This window comes from Globicephala melas, chromosome 4, assembly GCF_963455315.2.
Source record: "Globicephala melas chromosome 4, mGloMel1.2, whole genome shotgun sequence".
In the NCBI taxonomy this organism is placed as follows: Eukaryota; Metazoa; Chordata; class Mammalia; order Artiodactyla; family Delphinidae; genus Globicephala; species Globicephala melas.
In genome coordinates this window covers 80,188,704-80,201,010 of record NC_083317.1, presented here as the reverse complement: position 1 = coordinate 80,201,010, position 12,307 = coordinate 80,188,704, and the positions used below count along the sequence as shown (strand labels likewise).

At 44.1% G+C, this 12,307-nt stretch overlaps 1 protein-coding gene across 8 annotated transcripts in view; it reads left to right on the top strand.

Moving 5' to 3' along the window:
* The window catches only part of ST6GAL1 (ST6 beta-galactoside alpha-2,6-sialyltransferase 1), a 137,700-nt gene that overhangs the window by 79,721 nt on the left and 45,672 nt on the right, over positions 1-12,307 (top strand). The window contains exon 3 of one of the 8 annotated variants that reach the window (XM_060298299.2): positions 6,927-7,041. The exons of the other annotated variants lie outside the window; for them this stretch is intronic. The gene's annotated coding sequence lies outside the window, so the exon portion shown is untranslated. The remainder of the gene's footprint in view (positions 1-6,926; positions 7,042-12,307) is intronic. 8 annotated transcript variants of the gene reach the window in all.

The window sequence follows — 12,307 nt, the reverse complement described above, 5'->3', positions numbered from 1 at the left end:
GGAGGTTTAGGGGTGGGATTAAGCAGTGAGTGCTGAGATCTGGCCTCTAAAGAAAAAGATCCAAATTTTCCACCTGCCAACATAGGTGCACATATCAAGTGGTCTTTCTGTATGGGAGGCGGGCAGGGAGGTGGATGTGAAAAACCCCAGAAAACCAGCCCTTGCCTTCTAGAAGGGAATGACTGTGGGGCAAAAGTGGACTGGAGTGTATAATCTCTAGGTCCATCCATGTTGCTGCAAATGGTAACAGTTCATTCTTTTTTTGTGGCTGAGTAATATTCCATTGTGTGTGTGTGTGTGTGTGTATGTATGTGTACCACATCTTCTTTATCCATTCATCTGTTGATGGACACATAGGCTGCTTCCATGTTTTGGCTATTGTAAATAGTGCTGCTATGAACATTGGGGTGCATGTAGCTTTTTAAAAAAATTTTATTTATTTTTATACAGCAGGTTCTTATTAGTTATCTATTTTATACATATTAGTGTATATATGTCAATCCCAGTCTCCCAATTCATCATCCCCTCCCCACCCCGGCTTTCCCCACCTTGGTGTCCATACGTTTGTTATCTACATCTGTGTCTCTATTTCTGCCTTGCAAACCGGTTCATCTGTACCATTTTTCTAGGTTCCACATATATGTGTTAATATACGGTATTTGTTTTTCCCTTTCTGACTTACTTCACTCTGTATGACAGTCTCTAGGTCCATCCACATCTCTACAAATGACCCAATTTCCTTCCTTTTTATGGCTGAGTAATATTCCATTGTATATATGTACCACATCTTCTTTATCCATTCATCTGTTGATGGACACATAGGTTGCTTCCATGTCTTGGCTATTGTAAATAGTGCTGCTATGAATATTGGGGTGCATGTATCTTTTTGAATTATAGTTTTGTCTGGATATATGTCCAAGAGTGGGATTGTTGGATCATATGGTAACCCTATTTTTAGTTTTAACCATTTTCAGTAGTGGCTGCACCAATTTACATTCCTACCAACAGTGTAGGAGGGTTCCCTTTTCTCCACACCCTCTTCAGCATTTATTTGTTGACTTTTTGATGATGGCCATTCTGACTGGTATGAGGTGATACCTCATTGCAGTTTTGATTTGCGTTTCTCTAATAATTAGCAACGTTGAGCATTTTTTCATGTGCCTATTGGCCATCTGTATATCTTCTTTGGAGAAACGTATATTTAGGTCTTCTGCCCATTTTTTGATTGGGTTGTTTGTTTTGTTATTGAGTTGTATGAGTTGCTTACATATTTTGGAAATTAAGCCCTTGTTGGTCGCATCATTTGCAAATATTCTCTCCCATTCTGTAGGTTGTCTTTTTGCTTTGTTTGTGGTTTCCTTTGCTGTGCAAAAGCTTATAAGTTTGATTAGATCCCATTTGTTTATTTTTGCTTTTATTTCTATTGCCTTGGGAGACTCACCTAAAAAACAGTGCTAAGATTTATGTCAGAGAATGTTTTGCCTATGTTCTCTTCTAAAAGTTTTAAGGTGTTATGCCTTATATTTATGTCTTTAAACCATTTTGAGTTTATTTTTGTGTACTGTATGAGGGTGTGTTCTAACTTCGTTGATTTATGTGAGGCTGTCCAGCTTTCCCAATACCACTTGCTGAAGGACTGTCTTTGCCCCATTATGTATTCTCGCCTTCTTTGTCAAAGATTAATTGACCCTAAGTGTGTGCGTTTATTTATGGGCTCTCTATTCTGTTCCATTGATCCATAGGTCTGTTTTCATGCCAACACCGTGCTGTTTTTATTACTGTAGCTTTGTAGTATTGTCTGAAGTCTAGAAGGGTTGTGCCTCCAACTTTGTTCTTTTTCCTCAGGATTGCTTTGGCAATTCTAGGTCTTTTGTGGTTCCATATAAGTTTTATGATTATTTATTCTAGTTGTGTGAAAAATGTCATGGGTAAGGCATCTATATTTTTAAAATGCTCCCTAAGTGCCGTTAATGCTCAGGCAGGATGGAGAAGCACTGATTTAAGTGGTTTCCTTCACTCACACTGAACTTCATGGCTATGGGACTAGGGGTGGGGAGCACTTCTGAGGACAGACTTGCTCAAACTCTCTCTTCTATATTCTCTTCCCTTTTCTCTTTGCATGTGGCCTATTTGGCCTTGGACTGGTTCTAGGAAAGAGATCAGTTTGCTAAGGTGAGAGGGGTAAATTGTTGTCACCTTGGTAACCTTAAGGAGAGGCCAATCACTTCAGTGATACTGGTATTTAGGAAATGTTAAGGAACTCTGGCCCTGACTTCCTCCTGCCGAACAGGTAAAACTACATGGAAGGAAATAACAAACAGCCCCTGACACAATACCCAGCTGAGGAGTTTCTGGAGGAAAATACGTTTAAGACAACATTAGCAGAATCATTGTTCTCACTAAAGATAGTTAAACTGGGGTTTGAAGAGAGAGATGTAGGTCATCAGACTCTTGTTATCAAGATTTTGTGGGTTTTTTTTGTTTTTTGTTTTTAAAGCATCCTTCCATATCTAGCCAACCAGTAGAACCTGTTTGTTAGGAGGCCAGCTGGGATCAGAAGGTTCTAATTTTATTGGGGTAAGTTTCAGGCCATGGACAAACCAGAATTCCTTGCCCAGGGTTTCCAGAGACCCACCAGACACTTTCAGGATTTCAGAAAGCCAGACAGGAGAAGCACATTTATCCCAACAAACCTGCACAGGCCAAGGAAATCATCACGTTTCTTTGTATTAAGGCTGAACTTGTATCACCTGATTGTGTTAACAATGAGCATCTCATGCTGGTCAGAACCACTTACTGGCAGCAACATCCTTGTCCATTTGATAACAAACGAGAACTCAGATGATTACTTAAATTTGGCTGACAGCACTTTCAAAACTTGGGGATCATAGCAGGGGGAAACAAATACAAGATGTACTAGATGTGGAAGAATTTAGGAACCGGTGGCTTTGGCTAAGTTAAGGGGCGCTTCTGTTATTTCACTGTGCTAACGTCACGCTGGGATGAAGAGAGAACTGTGTGGATGGTGAAAAATCTATACTGAACATTCTGATCAATTCTCAGAATTCTACTTAGACCAGTAGAAATAAAGTCTCTACTTAGTAGTTCACTTAGTTACAGTAAACAAATAAACTCACAACAAATAAACTCACTTCTTACCTTGCCCAGAAGTGACACGTTATTTTTGCTCACACTTCCTTGCTGATAACTAGTCAGACAGTCCCAGTTCCACTGAGATGCAGGGTGTGTGTGTATGCACACTTGCTGAAAAATATAATGCCCGGCTGGACCACCAGTTTAAGCAACAGCTCTATATGGCAGAGAGCACATCTTCTGTCAGGCGGCCAGTGTTTCCTCACTGACATGAGGAAACAGGAAGAGGAGTCATTGCAGAATTAAGTGGCAACTCAGGAGACACAAATTAAGAGTTTGTGGTCATAAAGAAACGGGAACCCATTATAGGGAGGTTTTTTTTTTTTTTTTGCGGTATGCGGGCCTCTCACTGTTGTGGCCTCTCCCGTTGTGGAGCACAGGCTCCGGACGCGCAGGCTCAGAGGCCATGGCTCACGGGCCCAGCCGCTCCGCGGCATGTGGGATCTTCCTGGACCGGGGCACGAACCCATGTCCCCTGCATCGGCAGGCGGACTCTCAACCACTGCGCCGCCAGGGAAGCCCCTACAGGGAGGTTTTTGGAGGCTGGGACACACAGACTGCTTCTTCTTGGAGGTATTATGGTTAGCCAAGGGCAATATGGTGTCAAAGTTTCTAGACTAGGGACAGAAAATTTGGGTCCTAAAGTACAGATGAGGGTGAAGTTTGCACACTGAGAGGTTAAGGAGGTGGGGATCGGGGCAAAGTATGGGTTGGCTAGAAAGTTCGTTCAGGTTTTTCCATAACATCATATATATAAAGCGATGTCACCAGAAGGTCCAAGATGGTCACTGGCAACTCTAGTTGGCCTGGTAGAGCAGAGAGGCGCTCAGGGGCCATTTCAGGGGCCCTGAGTAGAGAGATATATGTTGGAAAGCTGGACCAGGCTTGCAAGTTAGAACAGTCTGGCTTGCATCCCAGTTTTGACCATTTGTAATATCTTAAGCATATGGCTTCAACTCTCTGAGCCTCAGTTTCTTCACTCATAAAAGAGGATCATTAATACCCCACCCCACTGGGTGGTGGTAAGAATTAAATATGGTAACATAAAATGCTAGCACCCAGTAAGAGCTCAGTAAACGGGATCCTGGGCCTTCCTCACCTGAATTGTTGCAATAGCCTCTCGAAAGGTCTTTCTTTCTTTAACCTTCCCCAACCTGCCACCTACCACAGTTGATTCTCAGTGTAGCAGCCAGAATGATCCCTTTCAAACATAAGTCAGCCAAATCTTCTTTAGAGTGAGAGCTAGAGTTCTCACACCAGTCGAAGACCCTCCATGCTCTGTACTTACTACTTCCCTCCTCTCCTCTTACGCTGCTCTCTTCCTCCACCTCTGTCCTCCAGGCCTCCGTCCTGTTCTTCAAGCAGGTCAGGCATGCCTCTGCCTAGGGATTTTGCTGTTCCCTCCACCTGGAACTCTCTTCCCTCAAAAATCTGCATGAGCCCTCCTTCACCTCCCTCTAACGTTTGCTCAAATGCCTTCTCAGTGAGGCTTTCTCTGAATATGTAATTTAAAATGCATACCCCCAGCCCCGCTGTCCCTCTCCATCTACCCTGCTTTAATTTTCTGGGTAGCAATTATCCCCTTACAAACACTACATCTGTGTTTATTTTGTTTTCCTCTTCACTTACCCTGTCACTGGAAGGCATATTCTGGGGGCTGTTAGATTTCTGGCTGGTTTCTGCACTGTCGAAACTTTTTCTGCATCTCCACTTTGGCTCACCATAGAAAATAAGCATTTGCTGGATGAATGAAACTATTATGAGTATCAGAGTATGTTGTTCTTATAAGCTCTGGGGCCTGCAACACGGAGGTCTCCCTGTTCATTTCCCCACCCCAAACTTCCTTAGATGACCAAGGCTTAGCTCCTCTTAGATATAAAAACATTGGGAGAACCACTGAACTTGAAACCACTGATTCTCAGGAAGCCTTGAAATCGAACGCTAAGTTCACAGGAAACAGAGCAAAGGGGAGTAAGTTAATACCTTGAGGAAGTCGTCAGCCAGATTCAGTACGTGGCACCTTCCACAGGACAAATGACTTAGTTTTTTCAACAAATTTAATATCATGAAAAAGAAAAATAAGGGAGTGGGGAATTGTTATAGATCAAAAGAGAGTTGAGAGTGGCATATCGTCCAAACAAAATGTGCCTACCTTGTTTGGGTCCTCATTCAAGGAATTTAGTGTAAAAGACATTTTTGAGAGACTTGGTAAAAATTTGCAAGTGGAGTGGTTATTGGGTGATAACGGCATCGTGGTCATGTATGTGGGTGCGTGTGTTTGTGTGTATGTGTTCCCATGTATCCTCTGGCAGAACCCAACGTGTGGGAGGTGGGGGGGAGTACTATTATAGAGAATTCAGCTCTGCAGAAAATGATTTTGAGGGCCTATGTTCTCAGTTTTCCCAAGGATGGTGCATAGCTAATACTGTTCTAGATACCAGGGAGGTAAGTTAATTCATTACATAAATGGATGTCTTAGGACATTAAGGCTTAATTTTCTCATGGCACGCCAGTCGGGAAGAGCTGGGCGAGGGGTAACTGACATGAAGTCTGGTGTTTGCTTTAAATTATTCCAAGAAAGAAAGGGGGGTGCGGGATCAATTAAATGAGATTAGCAAAATGTTGATAATATCTGGAGCCGGGTTATGAAAACATGGAGGTTCATCGTGCTATTCTCTGTACCTTTTCATTTTTTTATTTTGTTTTTAATTTTTGGCTGGGTTGGGTCTTCGTTGCTGTGCGCGGGCTTTCTCTAGTTGCGGCAAGAGGGGGCTACTCTTGGTTGCGGTGCACTGCCTTCTCACTGCGGTGGCTTCTCTTGCTGAGGAGCACAGACTCTAGGCGGGCGGACGTCAGTAGTTGTGGCACGTAGGCTCAGTAGTTGTGGCTCGTGGGCTCTAGAGCGCAGGCTCAGTAGTTGTGGCTCGTGAGCCTAGTTGCTCCACAGCATGTGGGATCTTCCCAGACCAGGGCTCGAACCTGTGTCCCCTGCGTTGGCAGGAGGATACCCAACCACTGTGCCACCAGAGAAGCCCTCTGTACCTTTTTGTATGTGTAAAAACTTCCATAATACAAATGTCATTTTTTCCCCAAGATTAGGGAGAGGTGAAACAGTTCTTTCTGAGGAGGAAAGAGGCCTATTTTCTTTTCTCTCTACATCTCTGTGGGGTGTGGAGGAGAGAGGTGGGTGGGTCTATTGCTTGGGCGGGGCGTGGTGTTTATTCAGCCCTCGTTATGGGCCCTTTTTTGTTCCTTCCTCCTCGGCTTACCCCTGACTGTTGGAGTGGAGCAGAGTGGTCTTAGTTGGTAAGACTGGGGGGATGCCTGCTGGGGCTGGGGCTTCTACTGCTTGTACTGGGGAGTGCGCATGATACAGAAAGGGAGCTGATGGGGTGTGAAGTGCGTGCTTTCCGCCAGGCACCTGTCAAATTGGAAGGCAAAAATCGCTACAGGTACGTGTCCGCTAAAGGCGCAAGGTTGAAGACAAAGCACAAGCCAATGGCCTGTGGTTTTTCTTTGCCCTGGCTCCCTGAGTCCAGAGCTCTCCCTACCTGTTCTGAGTGGCTGGCTCTGATCCAGGACCATGCAGCAGCTGCCCTGTCTGCGGTGGGGACTCAACATCCTGCACAGAAAAAGTTCTGTTCTCCACGTTTTTAGATAACCTCAGGGAAATGTACTCGGCCGTTTCACAGTCTTCTCCTTCAGTGCCTGCCTGGCTGGGTAAAAGATCTAATCTCTGTTAAGAGACCGTGTTTTTTTTTTTTTTTTTGCAGCCTGGGTCTGGAACAGCTGGGGCAGCAGGAATGAAGGCCCCTTTGTCTTCAGGGCTCTGATGTGGCAGGATTTCCCCCTCCCTCCCATTAACCTGGCAGCCGGGCTGGTCCTCAGGTAAACACTTGTCAACGCGGCCACTCAGGCACCTGGCAAAGTCTTTCATGGTTTCCTTTCACTCCCTCCTCAGATTCACCAACTACAGATTGGTTTCCGTTGCTTATCTGACTTTTTCTGTCCTTTCGAGTAAAACTGGAACTTGTCAGAAATGTTTTGATACAACTACTAATGTTTTGACCTATGCCGGCTCCCACTGGTAGGTGGCCAGGAGCTGTTAGGCTGTTTCTGACGGCAGCCTGGACCAGCTCCGCCGGAGCCCCTGGGAGGTGAGCCAGCGGCACCCACCTCAAGCACTATTGTTGCCGCAGGGATTAAATGAGTTTTACCCAATTACAGGAACTTTACCGTTTGTAAAATACTCAGCACGTGGTAAAGATACAATAATTCTTAGCCAGAACAAAGTGATAAAGTCTATCAGTAAATTGTCGGCACAACCCTGCAGGGGCAAATTTTAAAGTATTATTATCCATACTTCACAGATGAAGACACAGGCTCACAGAAGTTGACCAAACGGCGCTGACATGCAACTGACAGATAGAAAAGTCAGGATTTGACTCTGGGCTTTTGAGATGCCAGAGCCCGAGGTCTTTCTCCAAAGCTTGAGCTTCTCAAACTATTGTTGGTAAAGGACTGAGTTTCTTCCCCAACCTCTCACGCATCCATAATTTTAAAAATACAATAAAAGGGAGTTATTAGAATAATGAAATGAAAAAGACATTTAAAATACAAGCCATATTTTTAAAGTTATTAGACTCATCAGGCATAAAACTACTCTTTCCAATACCTATAAAAGTTGATTACACTCAATTTCTATGCTTTTCCCATCCTGGATCTAGAGAAAGCTTTCTCAGACTAGCACTTCTGATTGTGTCAGAATCACTTGGGGGTGCTTGCTAAATGCAGGTTTCCGAGCCCCGTCCCAGACCACTTGGAACAGAATGACTGAGGTAGAATTCAGGAATCTGCATCTTGACAAGTAATTTTAATAATGTGCTCTATATCTGATCAGCATTGTTCTCTGCAGTGCTGCCTCCCCTCTACAGATTATAGAGGGTAGTCTGAATAGTGAACACAATGTTTTATTCTACTGTCTCCCAACCCCAGCCCTACTATTTTGTTTTTGTTTTTAATTATTAGGGACTTCCTTTCTGTAGAAACTCAGCAACAGAAACTGCTTCCGAACTCATTTTAGTGCACGTCAACAAACGTGTTTTGATTGCAAACTACAGGCTGAGTAGAGGGGGAACAGATCACAAGGTGCCCACATCCAGTAGGAAGCAAGTGTCACTAGAACAAAGTCCAGAACCTGGGGCGCTTGGGTGTGTAGAGGTAGGGGAGATGTGGAGGAACCAGCATCAGAGACAGCTGAGGAGGAGTGACCAGTGAGTGGAGAAAAACCAAAAGGGTGTGGGTTTTGGAAGCCAGAAGGGGGAAGTGGCCAACTGTGTAAAGTACGGCTGATGGGCTGAGTAAGAAAAAGACTTAGCCCTGACCATTTGATTGGTAGCATGGAGGTCACGGAGGTCTTTGGGGACATGACAAGAGCAGTTTCATCGAGATGAGGGAGGTTTGATGGAGTTGGTTCAAGGGAGAATGGGAAGAGGGAAATTGGAAACAGTGACTACAGATAGTTCTTTCAAGGAGTTTTACTGTAAAGGGAAGAAAAAGGGCAGGGGAAGTGAAATGAGGTCAAGAGGTTTTGTTGGAGGGACAGGGAGATGGAGTTTCTTTAGACCTCATGTAATGGCTAAATATGTGACTTTTGTAATGTCATGTATCTTTTTCAGTTAATTCCTTCAGTAACACGAAAACATTGTCAACGTAAGTTTTTTCTTCACGCTCTTTCAAACGCTCCCTAATCCCAAATGATATTGTCAAGAAGGGTCTGCAAATCACTCTCGTTCCTTACATAGCTTAATTTGAATATATTTGAAAAAAATGATGCTGCTTTTTTTTCATATTTGCTTTATTTTTGGCTAAAGTATTTTTAAAGTAAATTTCATCTCTACTTCAAATGTGTAGGACTTTTTTCTAACATGACCACATATATAATCATAATATAATAATACTATTATTAAACCTAACAAAATTAACAGTGATTTCTTAATATCATATATAATACCCAGTCTATATTCAGATACCCCCATTTCTCCCCAGTGTTGTTCTGTTCAAACCAAAGGTCTGCAGACTGCATGTGATTGTTGTGGGTTTTTTTGTGTTTTTTAAGTCATTTGTTTTTTGTGCTCATTGACTTGTTGATGAAACTAGTTCAATCGTTCTGTAGAATGTCCTGCTTTCTGGATATATCTGGTAAACTAGGGTGTCTTTTAACTTGTTCTTCTTTCTCTTGTATTTCCGAAAAACTGGAATTGCCTATAAAGGCTTGATCACTTACAGATTAAACATTTTGGGCAAGAATTTTTCATTCGTGGTGCTGTGTGCTTCATACTGTCTCACTTCAGAAGGCAGAAGCTGTCTAGGTGTCCCATTGTTAGTGATGCTGAGACTGATCTGGGTCATGTGGTGTCTGCCTCAATCAGGAGAGAGTTGTTTTTTTTTTTTAAACATAGGAGAAATAATAGCATACCTCTATGCTGATGAGCATGATCTCTGAGAGAAAGATACCTACTGATGCAGAAGAAAAAAGGGGGACTTTTAAGAATGTCCTTAAGTAGACAAGAGTGTGTAGGATTTATGGAAAAATGTTGGATATTGCAAGTGTTGGACGCAGCCAATTAATTGATAGTAATGAGATCATTTGGGCATAAGTGCAGGTAAGGTGAGTAGCGGTGGTACAAAAGCATGCGTGTGGAAGTTCTACTCTGGTAGCTTCCTTTTTTTCTATGAGTAAGTAGCAAGTTCATCAGGCGAGGGTGAGGATAAGAGGAGTTTTTAGTGGGGAGGAAGTCACACAGTCCTCTAGGACAGTGGCAGATGAATTGACTGGAAAAGTAGCATATCGTTGCTGTGGAGCATTAAGGAGCTATTTGCAGTTAGTGATCATGAACTTGAAGTGACATCATTAAGCATCGTTGCATGATTTTCTCTAGCCATGTTCAGCTGCCTGCTTGCAGGTGTGGAGTAGGACAGAGAGTTGGATTTAACCAGGATTGGGGTTTATCCAAACATGTGTGATGAGAGAGGTCAACTGAATGACTGACCGTGGAATTTAAGCTGGATAGGAAAGGAAAGGGTGGCAGGGAGGAAGTGAGAGACAGTAGGAAGGTAGTAGGATCAAACACAGAAGATTGTTAGAGTTGGGTACTGGTTGGACTAAGCTGCAGAGGTAGGAGTGGTGATTAGAGAAGGACGCCTGAAATCGAGGTATCCCTTGATGAAGGGAGTATATTTTTTGGAAATGACAAGACCAAAGCTATGACCTTGGGGGTGAGTTGCTGATGTCACAGTCATTGGAGTTGACTAGGATAATTCTATAAGTGATTGTTAATGCCACCAAGAGTTATGACAGAAATAGTGTTGGAGAGAATTCTAGTGAGCCAGGAGCTAACATATTCGAGGAATGAGGAAGATTGTCCTGGGTGGAGGAGAAGATACAGCAGCAAGGTGGTCTGCACAGGGTTGCCACAAGGATGAAACGAGTGGGTGCACGTGGAGTTCCCAGCACTGAGCATGGGCTGAGCACAGGCTCAGCAAGTGTTACTGGTTTTCATTCTGAGTCTATATGGCTCCAGAGAGCTGAGCTTAAACTGCTGGGTTTATTTTTACAGGGAGGTTGATTTCTTTTCATTTTAAGACCTTTCTAAGAGGCAGAGCTGCTCACATAGCCATGTGCAACCTGGGGAGGTGGTGAATTTCCTGTCACTCAATGTACTCACCAGATGGAATGAATACCTGCCACGGCAGTGCTGTAAAGGGGACTCCGGCAATTGAAGGTGATGGGTGGGTAGGTGGTGGGGGTGATTCTAACAACTGAAGGACGTGGGGAACGGGAGGAGTGGGGTCCGAGCTATCCTCATTCTTTCGTTCAAACATGACCGAGCACTTCCCAGTTAGGGCGCAGAGCCTGGCTTGATGCAGGGGACCAGAGATAAATCTTAAAGCTTGGGACAGACCTGCAAACGAGTAAGTGTCATGCGGTCTGATGAGAGCCAGCACAGGCACAGCGGAGCTGTGACCATCTCCGTGGGGGTCAAGAAAGGCTTCAGCGTCCAGGGGCACTTGAGCTGGTATAGGAGGCTGAGTGGTCATGGCCCTGTGTGAACAGGGCAGGAAGGGACATTTCAAGCAGAAGGTATTCTATGTGCAGGGCTACAAAGGCATGAAAACGCATGGGACATTTGGAGTGTCACGAGTGAGTTACTCTGGGCAAATTGCTCATCACACCTGTCTCAGTTTCCCATTTGTAGAAATGGGGATAGTAGTGGTATCCACACAGTAGGGGATGGGGAGGGGTAAATGAAGTGACATGGATGATTTTTGTCACAGTTCCTATTGCAATCCCTTTGGGTGTATTATCTAACTTGATTATTTAACTAATCCCATGAGATGGGCTCTGTTATTATTATTCCCATTTTACAGATAAAGAAGCTGAGTCCTAGGGGGTTGAGTAGCTTGTCCAAGGTCATGTAACTGGGGAAAGGCAGAGTTTGGACTCTTGCCCAGCTCAGTCTAATTCCAGAGTTCTTACTCTTAACCCCTAAGCTATAGTCAGTGCTTTGAACATAGCTCGTATTAAAGACTTGGTAGCTGTTGTTGTCGTGAGTGCTAAGGTTTCTCCCCCAGAGAGTTGAGGATTCTGTTACCACTTGTGTAGCTGGTTGAAGATCACCACTGCTACTCTCATGAGCAGCGGTGACTATTTTTGGAAGGCCCTCATCAGCTACAACAGATATAGATCAACAGTTATACCACTTGTTTCAATTGGTTGATTTTTGGAAATCAACAGTGGGGAGTGATCTTAAATCTCCTCAGAGGGCAGGTTGTTCCGAGCAGATGCGACCTGTGGGAGGAAGATACGGGTTTGCTGCACTCCTCTGATGTCTGTGCACTGAACCCAAATAAAAGTCTCATGCCCCAGCAGCTCATGCATTGAGGGAATGGCAGTGAAGCAGCACATACAGGCAAGAGGCGGCATCCAAACTGCCGATGACTGCCCAAAGTGTTCTCAGTGAGGCTGCTGAGAAAGAACCCTGTCCATCAATGGTGCCTGAGGTAAGCATAGACCTCTTAAGGGCTGGCAACACTTCCCTCATTCATTCATTCAACCAATAGCTATTGAGTACCTACCATATGCCAGACATGC